The 18942-nt window shown below is 37.7% G+C and overlaps 1 long non-coding RNA gene across 2 annotated transcripts in view; it reads right to left on the bottom strand.

The window, feature by feature from the left end:
- Nucleotides 1-18942, bottom strand: part of LOC126865070 (uncharacterized) — a 102388-nt gene that overhangs the window by 59523 nt on the left and 23923 nt on the right. For both annotated transcript variants that reach the window (XR_007689433.1, XR_007689432.1), the window contains exon 2: nt 18362-18460. This is a non-coding gene — a long non-coding RNA (uncharacterized LOC126865070). The remainder of the gene's footprint in view (nt 1-18361; nt 18461-18942) is intronic.

Below are 18942 nucleotides of genomic sequence, written 5' to 3'. Positions count from 1 at the left end.
ATTTTCATTGGAACAAATGGATTTCTGACTCCTGTACCTTTCGAAACCGCTTAAAATTCTCTGAAACTTGTCCGAACTTCTTCGTTTTTGAACGAGAATCCATACGTACAGAAGAAAATCGGTGAACTTCTACAACGCGAATTCCACTTATACAAGCTACTATTTCGCTAATGATAGACGCGAATAAATGGAGCTCTAACGTAAATAGGAGTTTAATCGGATATAGGAGATACAAGTAGAATATCCTTAGTCCTTAATTATCAACGTAAGAATTTATCAGTATCGTTTTAAAAGAGTCCGTCAATATCATTAAACAATTACCGTGTCAAGAAAGATAAAAGATCCTAAGCGTCCCTATCATTTATCCACGCAATCTTTTCGATTCGTCTTTGCACTCAAAACGCAACAGAATGTGGCATCTCTGTAAGAAAGAGAAAGCAGCGCATCCAGGCCGAGATACGTGGCCCGGCTCGCGAGTTGATTATTGTAATCGTGAATCGACTGAAGCGCCAGCTAACCAATCAGAAAAATCACCATCCAAAGGTGCTGGCCCATCGATATTCCCCTGATGCAATTGCATAATCATCGAAGCACGCCGAACCCCCGCCTAAGTGGCAAGCGTGCACGTCACGAGACACGCGATCGTCCGGTCGCGTTACGAACGCACGAAAATTATAACAGACCCCCAATATGCGTATAATACCCCTTGTCTCGTCATTCGATGCACTTTCTCTCCTTGCCACCTTTCTTCCATTCGATTCTTCTTTTCTCGGCATCACAGGGCACGATCGTTCCCTTTGCCTCATGGATCGTTCCCTCATGGAGGAGGCATCTCCACGAGGACGAACCAGTAAAGAACAAATACGTGAGAAGAAAAAGATGCACGCGCGTCTTTAAAGGAATTCGAATATGATCGCTTCCGCAAAAATCGAGAAAATCGAGTGTATCGGGCTTCGTTCGGAATTTGTTGTCTTCCGTATGGCGGGTCCGGTGTGTCGCATCTCGTATTCGAAACTACAGGGTACCATGCAGTACGGAGAAGAAAAGACGTGATTACACACTGTACGTAGGGGATCGGTCGTGAGGCTTGGAACTTTTTCTTCGTTAATGTTAGTTAAACCGAAAGAAAAGAGCATGATACTTGTGTATGGGACTAAATTTAGAGGATAAAAGAAGCATGTCTGTGTGTGTGTGTGTGTGTGTGTATGAGGCAAAAGGAAGTATTTAACTCCATGTAAAAATATAGGAGGCAAAATGTAATAGTCCGAGCATTTGTCGAAAAGCTCAAGGATTTTTCTAATAATTTTGTATATTTTTTTATTGTTCTTATCGATTCTTTGATGTTGAATAACTCCTTTGGTTTGTCGTGTATTTTCTGTGTCGAGGGTGTTCAATTACGTTGCAAAAAAAAAAGTAGTTTGACACTAACGATACTAGATGAATAATTTCTATTCGCTCTAACGATAAAACATTTTAATTTAAAGACGATACACTGTGTGTATGCGTATATCTATCGACGATTTGAATAAATTAAATAAAATACGATTTCTTCGAGCATCGATAACTTCCTATTTCTGCCGCTTCAGAAACTAAATAATGCGAATACAGCTTCCGAAATAATTAAAATCACATTTACACGTTTATTTCAGCCTCGGCCATCCGTCAAGACACGTAACTGCATTATGTAAACGCGAAGCTTCCGGCGAAATTCATTTCCCTTTAAATCACATCCTAATTTCTAAGCCCTCGTCTTCGCTTTAGCCTGGCGTTTCACTTTCTCCCGTGCTCTGCCGTTTCATGATAAAAAAGCAAAAAAGAAACGAACAATTCCATGAGAAGAAGCCTAACGTCGAATAAAATTGAGACGTTACACCGACAAATCAAACGTTACATCGAAACGTTGCCGAGGAGGAAGTCGTAATCGAATTTCTCGCCGCAACAAAGTCCTTCCGAGATAGTGCTGGATCCTGTTCCGGTACACGATCGGGAAGTTGATCGACGGCATCTGGCGCGCCACATCCTGCAGAATGCACGAGTCATCGCGTGGCCTACAATCGAAAATGAATGAAGACACTTTGTCGTGGGAGATCAAAGGAAAGGGGAGTATCTGTTCGATGAAGACGTTTCACGCGAGACTATACACACAGTCGGATCGAGAAAAGTCGATCAGTGGGTCTTCGATGTATCGTGTGGAGTTCACGAGGATCGTGGTAGGTGTTCGTAAGATGAAAAGGCTACAAAAGCATCGCTTCTCTCTCCTCCCAAAACCCTTGAGATTCGGCATTGTCTAACGGCGCGTCCATAAGCGGTTTCTAAATTACCTTAAAAGGCCGTGTAATGTGGCCAACGAAGAACCACCCACGTGGTAACAGAGTGTATCGTCCGGTGCAATAAGAACACCATGCAGGCTGAGAGCTTCACGTTTTCACGCGATTCCGCCTCCATGCCCTACATATAATAGATCCACGGTGTTACTTTCTGTCGGCCAATGAACGATTGCCTTCTCTCTGTTCCGGTAAAATCCTTCATGTAGCGATGTTTCTCACGATGCGACAGTTTCGAAGAAGTCGGACAGAGAGAAAGTTTTTCGGTCGAGTCTTGCGCAGATCGGTCGAGTTACCTGAATTTACCGTAATTTGAAATCTGTTTACCGATGTTATTTACTCGATTTGAAATATCCTTTCGAGTTTCTACGTTCATCATCCTCGTTAAACGTTACTTTGCTATCTACTTTCTATATAGCGATTCGACAATCGTCTTTGAGAGTAATTTTATTTTGAAATCTCTAATTTTAATTTACCCGTGTTATTTTATCTGGCTTCTGGGAAATTTCGAGCGCGGACTATTAATAAGAGCGTCTTTCGATTATTTCCTCGGTCGAAAGCAACAACGATGCTGTATAACGAAACGTTACGTAATTCAACGTGCTGCTGATACCGATTTACCGAACCGACTTTAAAATCTCGTTCGCATCGATCAAGGCAAGGCAAAGCTTTCGTAAATGTGATCGTTCGGATGTGAAAATCGTGCCGCTAACTGGTTTCGAGGATCTCGCGGAGAAAGTCTTCTTTCCCTTTAATTTTTCTCGATTCTTTTGATAAGATACGACGAAAACGGAAGAAGCGTGTTACAAAGTAGCACGTTTCGTGAAATTCAGAAACGTGCTTGAGATGTTATTTATGCCTGCTCGTGGAGCGATTCTCGAACGTGGCGATAAACGGTTGACATTAATTTGATGTAGCATAGACTTAAAAAATAATTTACGCGATTCCGAGGAATATTCCGATAAATACAAACGAGATTATTATACGTGGATCAGATTAGTTCTTCGATTCACTAGATTATCTCCTGCGACAAATTCACCGTCGTGCTTCTTAAAATATTTTAATACTAATTCAGTACAATTTGCTTGCGTACACATTAACATTTTTACTATACATGATTTCTAAAACGTAATCCAAAGACATTTAAACGGTTATATAAATTGTAAAGAGACAGTTACTTATATACAACATAAATTTCACTCCCAACTATTTTTACATTTGTGATTACACATAAAGTACATTTTTATATCCTTACGCATGTTTTGTTTCAAAAACTTCCTTATTTATGGTCATGCTCGTAGCTACGTAGAGAATTTGTCCTGAAATATAATAATAAATTACGTGAAGTTAACATATTTCCACGATAGACTATTTACGGTAATTTCTATCCTTTTCCGGTCAACGTTAATCTTAACAAGGAAAATTTCTGTATTATTTATAACTTCAAATCGATTTCTATATATATCTATGTATCAGATACAACTTTAATTAGAAGCAGATTATACTAGTTTTTCTTCTTTCAAATATTTCTGAACTACAAGGAACCTAATAAATATATTAAGAACTACAGAAACGATACACGGAGGTGGCCACATTCTTTTGTGACTTGTGCGCGCTCAACGGGGTGTGATCTTATGGGAAATAGGAGGGAAATCTGTAACGGCCACCCATGGTGACCATAGCGGGAAGATGAATTAAGTCACAATACACCTACGGGATCTGGAAATTTTGAAATAATGGCTGCGCCAGAATACTGGTCTTGTTCCCCCGAATCACCAGGTATCGTCTTACGACCGCAAAGAAGTTCCTTTCATTAAAGAAATTTTTCTCCTCCGGTTTTGACCCGTGCTACGCTTCGTAAAAGTGCCGCTCGCGTACAGGACATCTTTATCTATCATTTCACGTAACTCTACCAATTGAAATTAATCGTCTTTCCTGCCTCTCGATACGAGGGAAAAAGCGGAAGTTACATCTTATATTTTAAACGAAGATTATATATTGTATCAAAGTTTATTAAGTTTAAATTTCCATGAATATTTGATCTCGAATTAAAAATAATTACATAATAATAAATAATGATAAAAAATAATTACATAATAATTAATTCTGTTTAAAGTACGTCAAATCGTATTAAAACAAACGCGTGAGATATGTGTAATAAGCATATCGAAAATATATATCCTGAATCCTAGATTGAACATTTAATCGGAAGGAAAATATAATCAACCCATCGTATTGTAAAATAGGAAACACACAAACTGCTTGGAAGGAAAAGAAACTGCGAATAATATAACGAAATCACTGGAATAGCCAATCCAAGGGAGAAAAGCAATTTTCGGTTTATCGTACTTGACCAAAGTAAATAATAAATGATATCTCGAGAACTGTCTTCGATAAAAGGAAAAGGAAATTGCAATGTTAAATGATGTTGGCAACCTGCTTCGAATACCATCCACCGGCGATGACAAATTAGTTGGTACATTCTGATTACTCGTTAACACGTACATAACTTATGGTATTACGGAGGCGATCGTTGAAAAAGTTGCAAAGAAAATAAAAACACGCAGATATTTTATTTCGTTGCTTTAAAACCAGTCTTTAACACAGATGACTATCCATATCGTGATTACCACCGGAACGAGTGTCGTAACGCTGGACAACGAGACATCAGCAACTACACATCGATCGGCTATAAGGAAATGACAGTTAAGAGAACTTTTAATTTATAACTTATTAAATTTTTCTCTCCTTGTTTCCCTGCTTCCGTGAAATAAGTCGCTAACTACCCGGTCGTTCGCTCGAGGGGCCTTCTCGTCCTTGATCTTCGCCACGTGATTTATGGAGACGCATTGACAACGACGCGACACGGCGACGTACCGCGTATCCAGCTAAAGATCTGTCAATAAACTTCAACGGTACTCTGCCATGCCGACTGCTATCGCGTAAACGCCTCTAGAAAGTGAGAAAATGTCCTTGACCAAGGCCATCAGATGAAAAAATACAAAAATTGCAGTTCAGCGACGAGTAAAAATTAGAGGTCTTACCTTGCGTCACGTACGTCTAAAGACACGTGTACACTCGTCGCAAACGAATCTTTGGATTTTCAAATCTTCCGATCGTGAAACTCATTTCGATGCGTATAATTTCCAGTACACGGATACCCCCGTGTGTTTTCGTATTACGCGTCTTAAATTAAAGGGAGGGGAAGTTAAAAGATCGTGTCATTTCGAAAGTAGGTAAAATATCTGAGAATCGTATATGATGTCTTAAATGATACCGAGATTAGAATTAAAAAATCGTTTAAAATATGGCGGAAAACGAAACAAGATCGCAGATGAAAAAATTCCCTTCTACGTTGTCTATTTGATTTCGCTAGCGAATGAGCACAATGCACGTTTACTTGACAAATTTCGAAACTCGATTTTCTAACAAAATCTGGTCTCCAACGCAATTTTGTTACTCTTAATTCTTCTCTTAGTCTGAGCTGCAAAGTCTTCCCGATTTTCGTCGTACCACGAATTTAGGCTGACATAAGTGTAAACAGTGTAAAAGCATTTAACGAAAGACACTGTCAAGCCCAGGGAATGAACTTCCACGGCGACTTCGTAACGTCTTCGGGAAGATTTAGCCAGAATTTCCTCCGGTGTCTTTTCGAGTTCGATTCGCGCACAGTCACGCAGTCAGATTGAGTAGATGTTCCGTGATCCTGATTAGGATGACTGGTTGAAAGCTTTGAAGCGTCTCGTTTGCACATCTCTCCTCCGTGGCTTTTTCCTTGAAAAGATAGGGCCAGTCAATGTCATTCGGTAGCCACGCAATGCTCGGATATTCTGACGGCAACTATATCGACACAATCGTCAGCGATTCGATACGTTCAACTTCCTACTAGCAGCAGACGCAGAAAAAGAAATGCCTCCCAAGTCGAAATTAACGTGATTCCGCGACTCGAATAAGCTACCGTGCATTGTGTCTTTCCGAAAATTGATCTTCGCTAGACCACCTAGTTTGGACTACTGCGGGCAGCAGAGAATTCAATGGGAACAAGTTTTCTTTCTATTCGGGGCTTTATCATCGGGAAAATAAAATTTTGTATGTTTAACGATGTTAGAAGAATAATTATGGAATTACTATATATATTGGTCCCGAATGTTTTATGCTATTGCAAGTAGTTACACGTAAGCTTAGTTGTAACTTTCCTTTATGTTTATAAAGTATGTAAAACGAAGTCAATTTCTAGGCTATCGGGCTGAAATAAATGAGTACAATACAATATAATTATTATTTATTATTATATAATTGTTATGAAATATTTTCATTACCCTTATGTTGCCAAATCATTTTCAGATGATTATAGCCAGTTGGGAAGATTATTCCGAAGAACTCGGCGAGAATGATCAATCTCGAGAATTTATATTAATTAATTTATATAATTTATATATACATATGATTTAGTTGATCTAATTTTTATGAAACTCTCCAGTTTGATTTAATATGAACTGTAAAATGTTTCGGTATGCACCAAGGTACAAACGTGTAACGATGAATTAACGTAGAATTATCCATAAGAAATCTGACGTAAGAATATTTAGTGAACATATTTTATGTACTAATTCATATAATAACATTCTTTAAGATTTTGCACAAATTTCCGAAGCGATAACTTATTATCTGTAAATTTTCATAATCTTATCCTCGTTATTACTATAACTTCTTACTCTTCTTTAGCTTTATAAATTGCAAAACTTTTACCGATATTGTATATCGATGAAATCCAGTTACAAATTCTGTACGAAGTAAGAATAACGGTAATTCATGCCACGTTAAAATTTCTTCTGTGTGCTTCTCACATCATCAATTATTATCGTTTAATTTTTTTTACTGACATCATAATGAAGATTGATTCATCTTCGATTCATTAGGATCGATAATACTGTGATTTGCTTCGATAATAAATAGCGTGAATCATTAAATGTTATTTAGTATAGTGTGATATCGGAAGAACGTTTTTAGAAAAGCAATAAAAAAATGGATTATAAACCCAGAAAATTCGATGAAAACCCCACAGTCAAACTACTTAATATTATAACGATCGATATTTTTTAGATATTCCAGAGAAATGGGAAAAATCCTGTTACCTAACTTCATTGATCAAATAGAGGCGAAAGTTTATTGCAATGAGATTGCTCAAAAGCGCCTTTCGAATTTTAGAAATGTGAATTATCGCGTTTGTCCCCTATGGTCTTCGGATATAAAGCAAATACGAATGAAATAACGACGAAATATCAAATCGAAAAAATATCTCCAACTTTTATTTGCTCAAAAATAAAACGAGAACGTAGCCAGTAATTTCATTTTCCTAAACGGAAGTAACTTTAATGCTTAATAAAATCTCTTTCGATCGACAACTGTCAATTCTGATCGCTTTCATCCCGATGAGAAGTATCACAACAAAAAAATCAGAGGATAAAAGTAGGTGGACCTGAGGCTCTGATTAAGACGTGTGCTTCCTTCGTTCTCGACGTCTAATTATAGAGCGATCATTTCCACGGTCTATCGAAAGGTGGAGTCGGTCGAAAACAGCCTCATAAAGGCTTGATGTTTAATGATTGACAAATAACAATTAGGCACCTGTTACGCGGATCACCCTTTCTCTTCTTTTCTTTTTTTTCTTCCATCAGCTTCGTGATAGAGAGACGCTCAATGAAATCCCTTTGCATCCATTCAACCAGCTCCTCCCACGCTTCCTCTTCCTTCCTCCTTTTCTACTTTTACTTTCTTTCGGAAAGCTCGCTCTTGTTCCCATATCGCTTTCCCTCGAGTATCTTTTTTTTCCTTTTTTATCGATCGTCGACGATGGAGTCGTTACGACTTCCACGAAAGCTGACAAAAAGGCGAGAGGAAACGTGTTCGACATTTCACACGGCAGAATCTATAGGGAAGGATGCTGCCGGATGAGAGGAAATCTTAGACAGGAAATGTTCAGTGATAAAAAATATTTTGAGGTAAGGAACGTGTGCTAAGATATAAAGATGTCGAAGGTTTCAGTTAGGATTTTCGACGAAACATTAATAAACTCGTGGAATTGAAGTTATACTTCGTAAGAAGATATTAAATGCAGTCTTAATGAAATGAGATTAGCACAAAGGCACAGAGGGCTTAAACGTTGTTATTAAATTCCATATTAGCAGCTAACATGAGCGATATATATATATAAAACGTAACGAGTAAATGGATAGATGAATATCCCGTGATGGATGAAATTAATGATCAAAGATAATGGAATTCTGACGCGGCAAAAAGTATAAAATTAATTTTGATTAAATAAGACGTTACAGCAAAATCATAGAATAAAACAATTACAATTATTTTTATGAATTATTCAATCGATAAAATTCAATTCAATTCAGTTACTTCACAGGGTACCATGAATTCGCTAAAAACACGTACGATTAAAAGGTGCAGTTAATTAATAACTTACTAAAGTACAAGAGGTTACGTGTACTCAGTGCGAGCATGGAAAGAGTTAAGCGCAACATGCTGGCGTATCGAATTTCCATAAAAAATGTCCATGCTTTTTCCCTAAAATTCATACACAAACGGGACATGTATCCGACTGAAACACATGCTCCGTCATCCACTGCGCCTTATTCAACCTTTCAACGGCGCAACGAAGAAATAATTCAATCCGGACATACTACACGGAACACACGGTCAACCGGTAGAAACGAACAGAAATTTGTCGACTGCGGCATACGTCCGACACGGAGTTTCGCGCAAATTACTCTCGTCGGCCAACGAGGCAAACATAGCGAAGACTGAATCCCGCGGTAGCGGAGGAACGGATACAATGATAGCATAAAAATAATGAACAGAGGGACCGCCACGTCGGGCCTCGGATCGCGTAAAAATTTCCACGAGATATACGACGCCGTTACTGGGATTGGAGCTAATTACCACCCAGAAGCGACGTCCATATCCCCGGTAATAGTGAATCAGCGTTAGCTGACCTCCTATTGGCGACCATAGAACTCGACCTCGGTGTCGACCTCGCCGATTTATTTGCTCGTAACGAGGTAAAAAGACCGGAGGATAAAGGGAGACAACGCTGAAAGAAGGCTAGCACTTTTACATACGCCGAGGTAATATTCATCGTTGTTCATATATCTTTCATCATCGGTGTCTCGTAGTCAACGTCGTCGGTCATGCTCATTGTCGTCGTCTTCTTCGTCTTCTTCCTTCTCGTCATCTACGATCTACACTACCGTTCATAAGTATTTCGGTACTTTTCCAAATTATTGCAAGATGTATAAGATATGCTTCGAATGAGACGCTCTAATCTAATTTTCACCTGTAATTCTGTCTCGGCTAAATAATACCAAGATTACAGGAGAAGCACGAGATATGAGTAGAATTTTGCTGACTTTCTCATTTTTATGTCACTTAACGGTTGAAAATATGTACTTCGACGTAACGTAATTTGGGCGGACCAAAGGTATCGAGCTTTTTAGCTACAGGCGACAAATCCATGAAGTTTTCTAAAGGAAACTATCTACGGTACGAATACTTTCGAAGAACTGATATTTTTAACGGCAACATTTTTCGAAAGAACACCGTAACTAAATTTAGGAAAAATAAAATAATATGTCTTTGGTTAACAGGGACTCTAACTTCTTCTTAATCTAATATCTCTCGGTTAAAAATTAACGCCTTTGTACGTTTCGTTCAATCAAGTATTCCTTTATTTTGCGCATTTTATTAGTCGAGAAATACTCGCGTTAAATAATTTCTTGATCTTTCATACCGCTGAAACACGAAACAGACTTGGGATCGTTCGAAGATGATATAGATTTTTCAAATAACTTGGTATTTCTGAACGGTAGTGTACGTGTCATCTTCTTCATCGTCAATTCTAATCACGGTGCCCGTTTTCGTTGCTACTTGCGACACCGCTACCAGCATGAAAAAGAACGAGGAAATGGCGATCTTCGCCAACTTTAACTCCCCTATTTGTCAAACATTGACACGCGGCTTTTTGCGGCTTGAATAATTACCCCCATATTAGAGTAACTGTATTGTGCGCGATATTGACGACGCAACGTTGATTCGCATCTGGCAATTTCGATGCAAAATTAGGTATTTTATACGTATCGTGGCAACACGTAATATCACCTTGGCTCCGATGATTTTTTATCCAACACCGGTAACGGTAAAAAGCCAAGCTGTTGCATGATTTTAATGATAGATGTTATAAGCAAGTATCGCGATGATACAAGGTTGTTGAACTAGCCGTGTTATTAAATTATCGAGTAGCACATTTTATAATATTTTACGGTAGTTGCGGTTTTATTTGTACCTGTACCGCGTGGATATCGCTAGATTAAAACGATGTTACGTAAGAAAATTGCAAGATTTCTAAACTTCGCGTCTATTTGTAGCTACATATTTAGTGTAAAGCAATACATGTTTCAGTGAATCAGGGACGTGGTTATCGTCGATAATTTCGCTACTGCGTTAAATCATTAACTACATTAAAATTGTCTTTTATTTTTGAACGTTATATTTAATATTTCTCATTGTAAAAGATATCTTACGTCGAAGAATTCTTGTATCGAAGATGTCGATAATTATATAATTACGCATTAGCTTATTTTTTCACAGGGAGATCACCGTAGCGAACATACCAACTATCAAAATTAACGATTATGTTAATAAAGTACTTCCTTTCTTAAATCATATTCAATCGATCGACGAGGTATTGAGCTTGAACGATCAATACCGATCATTTTCTTAAGCTGTTATTTAGTATAGATATTTACTTAGCTTATAATTTAAAGTATTTCCTGTCCAAAGAATTGCTGAAAATATTAAATTATGCGTAGAATGTGAAATTTTTATCAACGATATCTGTTGTGCTCGTTAAAAGAAACTAAACTAATATAACGCATAACTAAAATTGTTACATTACAAATGATTTAACGCCTAAAAAACTAAGTAGTGAGATACATAAAGTATGTAAATACAAACCAAATTTATAACAAAAATTATACATGGCCACGACACGTTTTTAGAAATAAACGATTAGCCTGTACCTCTAACCGGTAGTTTTCTTAAAACAGATCGTTAATTCATTGTTTATAGATAACAAGCGTTCTGTTTAATACTATTCGCCCTCCTCCTTTTCCTAATCCTCCCTATAAAATGATTCAAACTCTTCCATCCTTCTCTTCCATTTAACCCCCTAAGATTGCAACATTCAATTGTGTGTTGCACGACCTAAGAGAAGCTTAACCCCTTAGCCTACGATTTACGTTCGAGAATTTACGTTTGGTCCGATCATCTACTACGAGCTATGCCCGTAATATTTACATTTGGTCCGACCATCGTACTACGGGCTATGCCCGTAGTCGCAGGTTAACGGGTTAAAACAATTGTACTGTACACGTCAATTACAAAAAATATCGGTTCTTGAAGAAAATTATGTAGAAATATTCGATACATAAATTACTAACAGCCAGATTATGCAGCGAGCAAAAGACACGTTTTCAAATATACAACAAACGATTCATATAAATCAATTATTATCCGTCAAATATACTGGAAAAGTGTCGTATTTCGTAATGACAATCGCCAATGTACTACTATTCATTTTTATGATCGGTGATCGATCAACTGGTAAAACATTATTCATCGGCGATTTAAAAACTTCAACATTTAGAATTTCCATAGAGAATCGCTATAGAGAAGCACCGTTAAACGTCGAAATACGCTACCGACTGGTCAACCACAGCCAATTCCAGCCACGTACATAGAACGTACAGTATAATTTATACCCGACACGGAAACCGTCCCTTCTCTTGATAATCGTCTAAATTACGAAACACGTAATCACTGACAGACAATTAACAATCCGGCGGTAACAACGTGACAACTTACAGTTAAAAGTTGACGCCTAGTCTATCGATCAAACGTGTCGAGCGAGTTTCGCATCTGAAACGTATACGCAACGTTCAAAGATATCTGATCGCTTGCTTATTTTCGACACGATGTATTTTAATTGTAAAATTACGAATAAGAAAGATACGAAGATAATAATTGTATTGCTTATAATTTGCGTAACAGGATTACTACGGTACGCTTAAATTAATTTTTAACTCGTAATATGGTGTTCTTCCGAGCCACGCGTTTAATGTTTAGAGAGAAGATAACTAAACAAGTTTTAAAAAACAATATGCTCTTCGTTACTAGATTCCAAATATTTATACAAAAATTCGCGTTTGTCTAAAGACATTCGGAGAAATCGTAAACGGATCTTTGTCGCATCTACTAAATATTACACAGTTACTATAGTTTGAATATTTTGCAAAAATTCGCAGAATCCATATGCTATACAAAAACATACAAAATACTTAAAACATACTATCTTCTAATATCTATAATACCATAATATCTAGTAGGTAAAACAATTTTCTCGCTGAGTATGCTGTCTCTCTAATTATACGATACGATTGTAAAAATACGAATTTGCATATATATTCGCAATCTGATAAAAGGTGTACCGATCGAGTAAGTCAAAGAACGTGATGGAGCCAACTGTAAAATCGGCCCCGGTGCAACAGGTTTATTGACAAAAATAACGCGCGTATAACTTGACGACAGACAGACAACCGTTACACGAAAAACGTCGCAATCGGAAAGGCACCATCGTGAAGCGAGACGAACCATCGAGCATACTAATGTAATTCTATCAAACGTTTGCACTTTGTCTCGAGCGGCGTTTAAGTTAAATCGTGGCGGACGTGCGATGCAATCTGCCACGAGGAAAGGCAACGAAACGAAACTCGCGCTGAAGAGAGAGATCGGTGAGAATCATCGAGAAACAAGACCTCGACCAATTACGGCAAGTAACTATCATATCGCTAGAAAAGATCTCCGTGTTGTACCAGTCGCGAGATAACGAAGGATATCTTTCGATCCTATATACGTTATGACGTGTAGGTACACGCGTGATTCTGCAATATCTGTTATTAGATAGTATCTTTAACTGTTTTGGTATCACCATTCGTGAGGACCGATCGATGCAATTATTCTTAACGCTTTGACGACTTTAGAGATGCGACGGTAGAACACAATCGTGTAACGTTATTTGGATCACGAATATACGATTGCTTGTATCAATTATACATACATCTTCGTTTTTCTATTTCGATGAGATCAAATACTATCGATTTTTGGATCGTTGAACTCGTCCAGAGACAGACAATTTTATGTACAAAAAATTATAACTATCGATTTAAGAACATTCGTAATCTCGTCATCTATACGAAAGTCACTTAGAATATTTAGGGAATGAAACAAATATTTCTGTAGATTTCGTGTCAATAGTTGTGTTCATAAAAATGTAAGTTTGTATAAACAACCCATAGTCTAATTATAAATGTGAGATTTTAAAACATTTTTTCTGATTCGTATATGTTTTTTAATCTGTGCAAATTCTAGCAGCTAAGTAATACGTAAAAGTGGTTGTAGCTTGATGAATATAAAATATATTAGAATAATAAATATTTTCCAGAAGTTCGTTACATAAATCCAGGGCACGAAATAATATCTATGATTTAGAAATAAATTGTTTATTACAGTGCAACAAAGACCTTCTTCAAAATGTTTAAATTTCATAACGTTGTTAGGATCTATGCGCAAGAAAGAACAGCGATAAAAGAAATATTAAGGAATTTCTTAAAATTCCCTTTCATCACCACGGCGTTAAAAAACAAAATTCAATAATGTAAATTGAGTGAAAAAATTTGTAAAGGAAATACGTTGCATTAACGTAACGTTAGTCCCCTTAATGGGCTAATGAGAGAAGCCTGAGGCAATCAGCTATAGGTTTAGTCCTTATAAGTTGCCTTTAGTTTCAATAGAACCGAAGGTGTTAAAAGTAATTTGAGTGCAAAATATGTTCCTTTGATGACTGTACGCATTATTATAATTTAATATTACCTCTTTAAAACAAATTAAGTAAAGTGCTATGTTTAAATAATTATAGAAAAAAGTCCTCCATAGCTCTAACTGCTTAGATTGCTGTTCCCTAAATTCTTATAACGGTCCTACATAAAAATTACCAATCTCTCTTAACATATGCCAAAAAAATATCCATCGACGCATTTTACTGCGATCAACGCAATATTAAGCATCGTATTTACCAATTATGTTTTTATCGTTATCATTCCAATAAAAAGAGTAATTCATTTCGAAAATGTCATATACATAAATGTACTGGCAGACACCAAGCCACTCAGAAACGAAATTGAAAAAGATGATTTGAAAATTTAGCGATTATGCTTCATTCTGTGATAGACAGGAATTCCAATTTGGTTTCAGTCGTTTGTAAAAATCGTGACAATGTTCTCATACGAGATGCGATAGACTCTCCTAGTAAACGATAACTTAACAAATTTTGCAAAACATCGCAACTGTTAAAATCTTTTAAACATATCAGTCTTTACCAAAAATGATAAAACTCAACTTAAAATTTCGACAGAGTTACCGTCTGTTTAAAGATCGTGTATACAACAATAACTGTTGATGTGAACGACAAATTAGAAAATGGGAGCATGGCGAGAAAAATTGGTTGAAATTTCGCCTTCCATCCAATCAATTTCTGACAAATCCCTGACAAAATCGACTTCGCGTAATTCGGATAACAAAACTGTAGGATAGGAACGGGACTCCTTACTCGGCGAGCATGGGGTCTGTTGTTTAATCGCACGATTAATCTGCGCTGTCATCTGAAACGGTCGGTCGAAATCTTTCACGGTACGAGCGTGCCCTCGGAAAGGCACTCGGCATATAAATCCCAAAGATTTAAAATGAATTTATAGATAGGTACAACAAGCGTACTCCCGACGTCTATTTTCACGCGTATACCTCGCGGTGCTCGTATCATCGTTTATAGCCGTATCAGATTTACTGCGACTTTTCTCCGCACGTCTCGAACTTTTGCGGACAGGACAATCCGTTGAACAGCCACGAACTTTCGTTCGTTGATTTCTAACGGCACAACCTGACTTACGTACAGAGCGTTTCTCGTAGTATCCACAACATTTTTTAAAACCTTTTTATAATTTGTTCATCAAATAATTAATTCAACTAATTTTTCTTTACACACGACACCTTGTCAGATTATCGAAAGTGTATGAAAAATCAAAACACGTCTTAAAATCGATTTTTTTTTAATTATTACCAATTTTATAGGATTCGTGTCATTGCGCATTGTCATGTATTGTTCATTGTCTTTGTATTTTCATTTTTATCACCGACTCGTCTAATCGTAAGTAAGCAACAATGTCACTAATGATATCGCGACTCGAGTACGATTTCTTCTCGATTAGTGCGATTTCACCTCGGTTATACATCTAAGAGAATATTCCCGAAGACAGTTGCGAGTTATTACACCGTATAATATATGAGTAATTACGTCTATATAATCGAATGCGTTTATGCATCCACGTCGTAAATTCGTATTTTAACGTCCTTCGTTTTCTCACGGATCTAATTCGGCGTATTCGCGAACTCGCTATCCGGCTAATAACTCACAGCTCGTCGAATATTCTTCACATTTTCCCTTTTCCACTTCGATGGTGAAAAGTCTATCAGAACATTCTTAAATTTACCTTTCTTCTTTATTTATATTTTGCTATCGTAATACGTTTTATGCAAGTTGTCTCGTTTCAATTTTCTCAGGTAAAATTATCTCGAGAACTATGGAAAGCGAGATACAGTTGTTTCGAACCGTTCGAATCGAGTCTGTAATATTCGAATTTATAGAATCTATCGTAAGCGCGTAATGAACATTAACAATGGTCCCACTGAATATTCAGATTTATTGATAGAATGGATAATTAACTGTTTAAACACTTTTGTGATCTCTACAAGACATGTATATACTTGTACTATCTCATAGTTTATACTTGTAATATCTGCACATTTGTTGCCAACCTTACGAATATGTTCGTAACGATCGGATCTCGTGTCATTGTTAATGAAACTTTAAAACGCTTCGCTATGACACACACAATGTTCTCGTAAAAGGTTGCAAACGTTCGAATACTTTCGTAAACCTGTGTGTGTTGGAATTGTTAAGCTTAGTCAATTGAACATACACCCTCGCCGATAAGAATTTTGGAGCTCGTATAATACGGAAATATGAATCGATCGTTGTCGAGAAATTCAAAATCGGTAAACAGGGGATCGAATAATCGTGTGACTCACTGCATACAGAAATCTTCTAATGACACTGGTCTTTCAATCGACATAACCGTCGGCCATTACCGATAACACATGAAAATAATGGAAATACGGTAGCGTTAACAGAAATTGTACATCCTGAAGATTGCCGTACGGTCGCTAGATGATCGTTACTCGATGTGGCTGCCTTCGGGTATCCTCGCGAACAGCCAGCCCAAAGAGAGAACAGAGGAAGGAAGAGACGAAGAGATGGTAGCCCCTCGCTCGGTTTTTCAAGCGAGCAGGGAGGGCAAGAGAATCTGATTGCGCGGGATTCCCGCTTTGAAGTGGCACCGCCGATGTTCTCGGCCATCTCGACTCGTTACCACTACGGAATCGGCACTCTTCCCGCGATATCTTTTCTTCGGATTCGTTCACCGGGTCAACTGGTGACTCTATCCGGCCCCGACTTCATTTTTTTCACCCGGGCTCTCGTTCCATTTAAATTAACACATTATCCAACAGATGCGGAATTTTTCGTATTTTCGATGCTGATCGTCGTTGGCCGCGTTGCGAAGAAGAAGTTGCGCTCTTTTCAACGCGTTACTCTTTGAGTTATAATACCATGACATAGCGTTAACGTCTCCCGTTCGAAAGTTTACAGCGTGTTAGAATTTCACAGGAAACAACGTTTTCCTTAAGCAAATAAATATTCGATTTACGATGTAGTAATTTGCTTTATGATGTAATACCATTTTGTAGTATTGGCACGTAATTAATTATATTAATTAATAAGTATATTAATTATATATTAATTAGAAACGACGCTTATAATTATATTAGTCTTATCTGTTCTCGGAAAAGTGTACGGAAATGTTTATTTCCTCCAGGAAGCAAAAGGTGTTTCGAACTTTTGTACGGTACAGTAATTACACATCGGAGATTTCATCTTCGCTAAGAGAATAAAAGTGTTTCAAGGTAAGTATGTTCTAATATTTATGGCCGGCAGTGTGCATCGTTATATCGCTTTCAAATAAATCATTTTCCTTAAATAAACCGACTAGCCTCTAGCTTCGTCCATTCCACTCCAAATTTTAATTAAATCCCTTCGAAAAAGGAAGACCATATATTATCTCTACAGCTCTTCTACTCATTCGAAATTTCTTCGATAGAATCTACGCCGTGGAAACGTGAGCAATTTACACGTTAAAGCGAATACACTGCGGATAATAACGCGTCATTATACGGCACGTCGATCCTGATCTTCTACACCGGGACCTTTGGAGAGGTAATCTTCAATGTTTCTAAAAGATCGCACGAAATCGACGGGGAGCAAGGATCGAAGGATCTCTCGTACAAAGAGCCGAAATCTTAATTACCCAGCGGACAGCCACTTTTCAATTTCTCACCTTGCCGTGGGGGGGCGGCAAAAAGTCAGTGGCTATGTACCCTGGAATATGCCGTGATGCCAACCTGACACGGTTTATAACTCGCGTTTCTTGCCTTCTCCGCGATGAAACGCCATTTTCTGCGCTTTCCTTTCTCTAATTACGGATTTCTTTCTTCTTTTTCCCCGTCCGAATTAGGAAAGTATTTTCGTGCAAGGTTCTATTCTCTTGATCTATCATGCAAATTGATTATTCTCAGAGTTAGGGATTTAAACCTTGCAAAAGTGTCTTATTGGAGATAATTGTAGTAACTTTAGGCTGCCTTATGAAACTGTACTGACGCTGATTGGAGTTACGGGCAGAAAATGCCCGTATATCTATATTCTTCATACACAAAATGAACTATATTCGTTAATCTTTGCTTACCAATCGCAGCAAGATTCCACGTAACGGAACACGTATCTCCGAGTAATCTGCATATAATCTGCATAAATGAGCCGTTCAGAAGTTGATCAAATTCAAAACCTGAAAGATAAAGAAAAATGGTAATGTATTGTCTTTGAAATCTATCTTAGAATTTATGATTATTTCTATCGTCTTCTGGCGATGAACGAACTTTTGAGATTCGTCAATTTTGTTACTAACAACTGAACATTAATCGCCTACTTTTGTAACGAACTTGAAGAGAAGCTGTGAAAAAATAGAGTTTGAGGCTGGTATCTCGCGAAGCACCTGATCTACTAGTCCAATTTAATTCCTTAAATGTAACACGCTTGTAACGGCAGGTAACATAAGCGTATGGCCAAATGGTGTATAGGTGTACACCGTCGTATCATGGAATCCGCGAGTGGCGCTGACTGGCCGCGGCAAGAAGATAATGCGCCCTCCGAACATTTCGGATTCCAGCCGCACCAAAGAATAAGATTCTCTTTGCGACTCCTTATCCCTTTCTTTCTCCCCCTCTGCCCTCTCTGTCACACGCGGCCCTCTCTCTTTTACTCTTTCCT

This window comes from Bombus huntii, chromosome 4 (assembly GCF_024542735.1).
Source record: "Bombus huntii isolate Logan2020A chromosome 4, iyBomHunt1.1, whole genome shotgun sequence".
In the NCBI taxonomy this organism is placed as follows: Eukaryota; Metazoa; Arthropoda; class Insecta; order Hymenoptera; family Apidae; genus Bombus; species Bombus huntii.
Note: the sequence above shows the minus strand (reverse complement) of the source record. Positions and strands in the feature narration are given on the sequence as shown.